This window comes from Amblyraja radiata, chromosome 4, assembly GCF_010909765.2.
Source record: "Amblyraja radiata isolate CabotCenter1 chromosome 4, sAmbRad1.1.pri, whole genome shotgun sequence".
In the NCBI taxonomy this organism is placed as follows: Eukaryota; Metazoa; Chordata; class Chondrichthyes; order Rajiformes; family Rajidae; genus Amblyraja; species Amblyraja radiata.
In genome coordinates, this window is record NC_045959.1 from 64079529 (window position 1) to 64088239 (window position 8711).

The following is an 8711-nucleotide window of genomic DNA, read 5'->3' on the forward strand; positions in this document are numbered from 1 at the left end:
GCTGACGGGTGATGAACCTCCTGCTCACTTGCTTTCCTTGGTATTCCACAATTTATTAACCACAAGGAGGAAAGAAAATGTGAATAAGTTTAAACCTGAAGAGCATAAGTTCAGGTTACGTGGGAAAATTTAAAGAGGATCTGAGGGGCAACTTTTTTACATAGATGGTAGATATGTAGGACAAACTGCCAGAGGAAGTAGTAGTTAGATACAATTAAAATATATTTGGACAGGTACACTGATAAGAAAGGCTTAGAAGGATTTGCGCCAATTGCAGGTAAATTAGACTAATTTGGGTCGGCACCTTGGCAGGTATGGAAATGTTGCTTTATATGGACAGTTTCCATGCTGTATCACCCCATGAGAAGATACATAGACAAAGAGATGTCTACAGCTGCGTTGTGGACTGACACATTGGAGGAGACCTACTGGAGCATGCATTCGCACAATACTGCAAGGTTTGTCAACTTAACACTAGCAGGATGCCCCTGTGACCACTTTCAATACTGGTGTGACATCAAAAAAGCCAATATATCTGTGGTCAGCCTTGTCGCATCAGCTGCCAGATTCCTTCCTCACTGGCGGTAAAGTTAACTTTTGAATTTAATAAATATCCTCCTGCTGAGGTTCCTTAAAAGGATTGTGCTATAATTGATGTGTCTGTGTTGTAACCATGTTTGTCCTTGTCAAATGGTCGTAAAATCTTGGACAAATATTGGAAGAGAGCAGCTAAATTAAAGCTGCTCCAACAAACTCACTCCATCTGCTGCTTCATCCACCCACCACCTCTCCATCAAACCGCTATTAGCAGCCTTAAAAGCCATTAAACTGTGAACAAATGTTAGTGTGGTGCTATGGTAAATATAAACAAATGGAATCATAAACATGTAGTACTTTATTGAAAGTGTTTATCATAAAAGCTAAAAAATGCAAAAATGCTTGTTTTTTTCCCTTCAAAATCTGTATTTAGAAACAGAAAATAGGTGCAGGAGTAGGCCATTCGGCCCTTCAAGCCAGCACCTCCATTCAATATGATCATGGCTGATCATCCAAAATCAGTACCTCATTCTTGCTTTCTCCCCATATTCCTTTTTTAGCTCTCAGAGCTAAATCTATCCAGTATACATCCTTGAAGACATCTAGTGAATTGGCTTCCACTACCTTCTGTGGCAGAGAATTCCACTGATTCACAGCTCTCTGGGTGACAAGGTTTTTCCTCATCACAGTCCGAAATGGCCTACCCCTTATTCTTAAACTGTGACCCCTGGTTCTGGACTGCCTCAACATCGGGAACATTTTTCCTGCATCTAGCCTGTCCAATCCCTTTTATATGTTTCTATAAGATTCCCTCTCATCCTTCTAAATTCCAGTGAATACAAGCATGGTCGATCCATTCTTTCATCATATGTCAGCCCTGCCATCCCAGGACTTAACCTGGTGAACCTATGCTGCACTTCCTCAATAGCAAGAATGACCTTCCTCAAATTAGGAGACCAAAACTACACACAATACTCCAGGTGTGGTCTCACCAAGGTCCTGTACAATTACAGTAGGACCTCCTTGCTCCAATACTCAAATCCTCTCGCTATGAAGGCCAACATGCCATTTACTTTCTTCATTGCCTTCTACAATATATCTGCATGCTTAGTGATTGATGTACAAGGACACCTAGGTCTCGTTGCATCTCCCCTTTTCCTAATCTGACACCATCCAGATAATAATCTGCCTTCTTGTTCTTGCCTCACATTTATCCACATTATATGCATCTGCCCACTCACCCAATCTATTCAAGTCACCCTGCAGCCTCATAGCATGATCCTCGCAGCTCATAGTGCCACCTAGCTATGTGTCATCCACAAACTTTGAGAAATTACATTTAATTCCTTCATCTAAATCGTTAATATATATTATAAATCACTGGGGTCCCAGCACTGAGCCTTGCGGCACCCCAGTAGGCACTGCCTGCCATTCTGAAAAGGACCCGTCAAGTCCTACTTTTTGCTTCCTGTCTGCCAACCAGTTCTTTATCCATGTCAATACCCTGCTCTGACCCTACATGTGCTCCAATTTTGCACACTAATCTCTTGTGTGGGACCTTGTCAAAGGCTTTTTGAAAGTTTAGATGCTCCACATCCACTGGCTCTCCCTTATTCATTCCATTAGTTACAATCTCAAAAAATTCCAGAAGATTAGTCAAGCATGATTTCCCATTCATAAATCCATGCTCACTTTGAACGATCCTGTCACTACTTTCCAAATGCACTGCTATTACATCTTTAATAATTGTCTCGAGTATCTTCCCCACTACCGATGTCAGGCTAATTGGTCTATACTGTAACTCCCTGTTTTCTCTCTCCCTCCTTTCTTAATAATTTGTTTTGAACAATATCTGAATTTGTTGCAGGGCTACGCAATGGTGCAGTGGTAGAGTTGCTGCCTTACAGCGCCAGAGACCCGGGTTTGATCCTGACCACAGGTGCAATCTGTAGAGAGTCTCCCTATGACCTCATGGGTTTCGCCAGTTTTCGTGGGTTTGTAAGTTAATTGGCTGCAATAAAAATTGTAAATTGTTCGTAGTGTGTAGGGTAGTGTTAGTGTACGGGGTGATCGCTGGTCAGCGTGGACTCGGTGGGCCAAAGGGCCCGTTTCCACGCTGTATCTCTAAAGTCTAAACTCCATAATAGAATGTCCTAACTATTACTATACAGGTCCTCCCTAGGTTATGAATGCCCAATCTATGAACAGACTGAACATTCGAACAAGCCTTTGGGTGACTGGGGGTGGATTTACTGCAGGCTGCAAAGTGCCATTTAGAACAGAGGTGAGGAAATACTTTTTCACACCGAGGGTTTTGAAACTGTGGAATTCTCTGCCTCAGAACGCAGTGGAGGCCAATTCTCTGGATGCTTTCAAGAGAGAGTTAGATAGAGCTCTTAAAGATAGCAGAGTCAGGGGAGATGGGGAGAAGGCAGGAACTGGGTCTTGATTGTGGATGATCAGCCTCATCACAGTGAATGGCGGTGCTGGCTCGAAGGGCTGAATGGCCTACTCCTGCACCTATTGTCTATTGAAAAGGTCCTTTGTTGTCGGTGTTCTCTTTTCCTCTTTCCAAATGGCCAACGGAAACAAAATATTCCATGGAAACGTGCTCAGTGTATTTGTTACCTTTCTGAGAATTCTGCAGAAACCAGGCATGAATATTTAAACTAACAAAATGTGCAGAGTACAGAGCTGCAATTCACCAGGGAATTGGCATAAGGACTGTTCTCTCAAATTAGTGGTAATGATGCAGTGGTAATGATGCAGCACACCTTTTCCTGAGACACATTGTTGCTCATAATGCTGATCTTGGTGGCTTCCTTTGATATTCCTTCACATAATTGTCAGCTGGTATGTTCTGAAAATCCCAGATTGAATCAATGCAGTACTTGAAGCCCATGGCTTGCCATCAAGTCAAGTGGAGTTTATTGTCATATGCACGTACGGTAGCATGGGGGTGCAAAGAAAATCTTGCTTGCAGCAGCATCACAGGTTCATCGGATCAGAAAACACACAAAACATAAATTATAGTTTGATGGTGTGGATCCTTGATGATGGATGCTGCCAGGCCAGGATGCAAGTAGGGCACCTATTCGTCAACATAATAATAATAATAATAATAATAATAATAATAATAATGTCTTTATTTATATAGCACATTTTTAGTCAACTTGCATTGACCCCAAAGTGCTTCACACAATTACTTCCATACAGACAGGCAAAGGTGGGTGAAGTGTCTTGCCCAAGGACACACACAGGCAAAGGTGGGTGAAGTGTCTTGCCCAAGGACACAACGACAGTATGCACTCCAAGCGGGATTCGAACCAGCTACCTTCCGGTTGCCAGCCGAACACTTAGCCCATTGTGCCATCTGTCATCATACTGCGTCTAGAGGCCAACATACTGCGTAAGGCATTGGATAAAGTCCCCCATGGTAGATTGATCCAGCAGTTTAGAATACCACTGGATTCATCGTGACACAGTTGTATAGATGCAGAACTGGCCTATTCATGTGGTGGAAAGGTGTTATTCTAGCTGGAGGTTTGTGACCAATGGAATTCTGCAAGAATCTATGCTGGGACCTCCATTATTTGTGATCGATATAAATGGCTTGGAAATAAATGCAGATGGGTTGGTTAGTAAGATTGAAGTTGACACCGAGATTGTTGGCGTTATGGACAGTTTTAATGCTTTCAAAGTATGCAGCAGGATAAAGATCAGCTACAGAGATGTGGTTTAATCAGAGCAAGTGTGAAGTGATGCAAGTTAAGAGGTCGGATGCAAGAAGAAAGTGTACACTTAATAGCAAGACACTTAAAAGCATTGATGTACAGTGGAATCTTGAGGTCCAAATTGATAGCTCCCCGAAAATGGCATCACAAGCAGAGAGTGTGGTAAAGAGGACTTATGATATGTTGGCAGCATTCCGCACATCCACAACCCTCTGGGTGAAAAAGTTACCCTTAGGTTCCTAGTAAATCTTTCCCTCTCACCTTAAACTTGTTATTATTCTCTCTTTTTCACCCAGAGAGTTGTGAATCTGTAGAATTTTCTGCCACAGAAGGCAGTGGAGGTCAATTCACTGGATGTTTTCAAGAGAGAGTTAGATTTAGCTCTTCAAGAAATTCTTAGGGCTAATTTACGGAAGGACATCCTCAATATAGAAACATATAAGATTTTAAAAGGACTGGACCAGCTAGATGCAGGAAAAATGTTCCCAATGTTGAGGGAGTCCAGAACCAGGGGCCACAGTCTAAGAATAACGGGGAGGCCATTTAAAACTGAGATGAGAAAAAACTTTTTCACCCAAAGAATTGTAAATGTGTGGAATTCTCTGCCACAGAAGGCAGTAGAGGCCAATTCACTGGATTAATTTAAAAGAGAGTTAGATAGAGCTCTAGGGGCTAGCTGAATCAAGGGATATGGGGAGAAGGGATATGGGGAAAAGGCAGGCATGGGTTACTGATTGTGGATGATCAGCCATGATCACAATGAATGGTGGTGCTGGCTTGAAGGGCCAATTGGCCTACTCTTGCACCTATTTTCTAGGTTTCTATGTTTCTAAACCTATGTCCTCTGATTTTTGATACCCTCACCCTGGGCAAAAGACTGTGCATTCACCCTAACAATTTCCCTCATATTTTATACTGCTCCATAAATGCTACCCTTAGCCTCCTGCGCTCTTAGGAATAAAGTGTTTTATTTCTCACCTGTACACTGACTCATCATCACCCCTGATTCTGCCGACCATAGTGGAGTTGGCAGTGTTGTGTAGATGGCATTGGAGCTATGCTTAGCCACATAGTTGTAGGTGTGAAAAGTGTAGAGCGAAGGACAAAGTGTACAGCACTTGAAGCGCACGTGTTGATGACGGTCACCAAGGAGGAGATGTTGTTCCCAACCTGCAATGTTTGCCAATGAGAGAGTTGAGGATTGAGTCAAAGGGAGGTGCCGAGACCAGGTCTTTAATCTTGGTGATAGTTTGGAGGGGATAATTGTGTTGAATGCTGAGCCATTGTTGATGAACAACAGCCTGATGAATGTGTTCCTGTTATCCAGATACTCCATAGTATAGTGGTGAGCCAGTGAGATAGCTAATGCTGTTAACATTTTGTGGTAATGGCAAACTGAATCATTTCTATGGCAGGAGTTGAATCACACCATAACCAAGCCCTGGATAGTCATTGAGGCAGGTCACTGTGCTCTTCTAAGATATTGATACAATACATGTGAGTTTCATCAAGTGGATTCTTGGGTCTCATTAGAGTCTTGGTAACCTCCGTACTCACTATACGTTTTGTAAGTCAGATTAGTCAGAAGAAGGAAAATCACACATTCATGATTAGGATGACCAGACATCGTTGCTTATCTCGGCTTGCCTCAATGTCATTTTTTTGTCATGGCACACAATGTAATTTTTCCTGAATTTTTGTCCTTGTCATCTAACCAATTAGGATGTATCAGGTATAGCATAATGAATGAATGAATGCCATTTTATTGTCACTATACACATGTACAATGAGATTAAAAGCAGCTCCTACTCAGTGCAGACATGTAATTAGTGCAAAAACAAACAAAGGGGGGGGGGGGGGGATAAGGTGCACAGTTCTGCGGCGCTATATACATATCTATAAAAAGACAATGGATGAATAGAGTGAATAAATAGGATTCCTATATACAGTATGGGTTATTGCACATATTAAAAAAAAATCAAAAAATTACAGTTACAGTACAAATTACAGTAGGTGGATAGATGGGAGTCCGGGGGTTAGGCTGTGAAGTCAGTACATGTGTGAGTTCAGGGAGGTTATGGCTTTTGGAAAGCAACTGTTCTTGAGTCTGTTTGTCCTTGTTCTGATGCACCTATAGCGCCTCCCTGAGGGCAGCAGGTCGAACAGGCCAAATGCAGGATGGGAGCTGTCCTTGATGATGTTCTTCGCCCTGCTGAGGCAGCGGGAGGTGTAAATGTCCATCAGGGAGGGGAGAGGGCAGCCAATGATCTTCTGTGCTGCCCTAACTACCTTCTGAAGCCTCTCCCTGTCTGCCATGGTGCAGCTGCCGTACCATGCTGTAATGCAGTATGTCAGCAGGCTCCCAATGGACGAGCGGTAGAAGGTCAGCAGGAGGTTGGAGTCCAGGTTGTGCTTCCTGAGGATCCTCAGGAAGTGCAGCCGCTGCTGAGCCTTCTTGATGACCGCTGTGATGTTGTCTGTCCAGGAGATGTCAGCGGAGATGAGGACGCCGAGAAACCGGAAGGTGTAGACCCTCTCCACACACTCGCCGTTGATGTATAGGGGGGCTAAGTCAGGTGCTGTTCCTCCTGAAGTCGACAATGAGCTCTTTTGTTTTCTTGGTGTTCAGAGCCAGGTTGTTTTCTGAGCAGCAGGCTGTCAACTTCAGGACTTCCTCTCTGTAGGCTGCCTCGTCTCCCCTTGAGATGAGTCCGACTACTGCAGTGTCGTCAGCAAACTTGATGATGCGGTTGTTGTTGTGGGCCTGGACTACAGTCGTGGGTGTAGAGACAGTATAGGAGGAGGCTTAACACACAGCCCTGTGGGGAGCCGGTACTCAACATGCAAGTGGAGGAGAGGTGGGGGCCGAGTCTCACAGTCTGAGGCCGGTTGGTGAGGAAGTCCTTTATCCAGGCACATGTGAGAGTGGGGAGGCCGAGAGTGACCAGTTTGTCGATGAGAATGTCCGGAATGATAGTATTGAAAGCTGAGCTGTAATCCACAAAGAGCATCTGGACGTAGCTCTGCCCCAGCTCCAGGTGGCTCAGCACAGAGTGGAGAGCTACGGTGATGGCGTCTTCTGTGGATCTGTTTGGGCGATAGGCGAATTGGTGGGGGTCGAAGTCTGGAGGGAGATAGTCCTTGATGTGCTGGAGGACCAATCTCTCGAAGCACTTCGGTGATTACCGGAGTGAGGGCCACGGGACGGTAATCATTTAGGCTGGTGATGGGAGACTTCTTCGGCACTGGGACGATTGTGGCTGATTTTAGGCAGGACGGGATAACTGCCTGGTCCAGGGAGAGGTTGAAGATTCTGGTGAAGATGACAGGTGAGCTGGTGGGCACACGCTTTGAGCACCTTACCAGGTACTCCATCTGGGCCGGCAGCCTTCTTGGGGTTCACTGCCAGGAGCACCCGTCTGACATCGTTCTCCCTTACAGTGAGTGGAGTAGTACAGGAGCCAGGTGAGGGTGGGAGCAGGGCTGTAGCAGATGAGTGCTGCTGTTGTGATGTTTCAAAGCGGGAAAAGAAGCAATTTAGCTTCTCTGCCAGCGACGCACTCATGTCTTCTGTACGTTGTGGCACTAGCCTCTGTAGTTTGTGATGTCTTGTATGCCCCGCCATACCTCCCGTGTATTATTGCTGGACAGGTGGGACTCTGCTCCTTCTTATGGTCCGCCTTGGCTTTATTAATTCCACTTTCCAGATCGGCTCGAGCAGCCCTGTACAGAGCTCTGTCACCTGACCTGAAGGCAGCATCGCGGGCTCTGAGGAGTGTGCGGACCTGGCTGGACATCCAGGGTTTCTGGTTTGGGAAAACCCGAATGTTTTTGTCCACAGTCACGTTTCCGATGCAGAACTTGATATAGTCCAGTACCGTTCCTGTGAAAGTTTTCAGATCCTGGTGTTCGAATATGTCCCAGTTTGTCTGTATGAAGCAGTCCTGTAGTTTGGAGAGTGCATTTTCCGGCCAGGTTGTAACAGACTTTATGGTGGGCCTGGCACTGCGTCTGAGGGGGGTGTAGGCTGGGGAGAGCAGGAGGGAGAGATGATCTGACTGGCCGAGTTGGGGGAGGGGAATGGCTCTATACGCATGCTTGATATTGGTGTAGACATGATCCAGCGTGTTCTCCCCTCTATTAGAACACTTGACATGTTGATAAAATTTCGGCAGTACAGTCTTCAAGTTGGCCTTATTAAAGTTCCCTGCAATTATGTGAACACCTTCGGGGTGGGCCCGCTGCTGTTCGTTAATGGTGTTCAGCAGGAGAGAGAGCGCCGTGTTTACATTGGCGTCGGGTGGAATATACACAGCCGTGACAATCACTACTGTTAGTTCTCTCGGTAGAAAAAAAGGCCGGCATCTTACAGACATGTACTCGAGGTCAGGGGAACAATGTTTGTCTATGATTGTCCCGTTGTTGCACCAGTTCTCATGC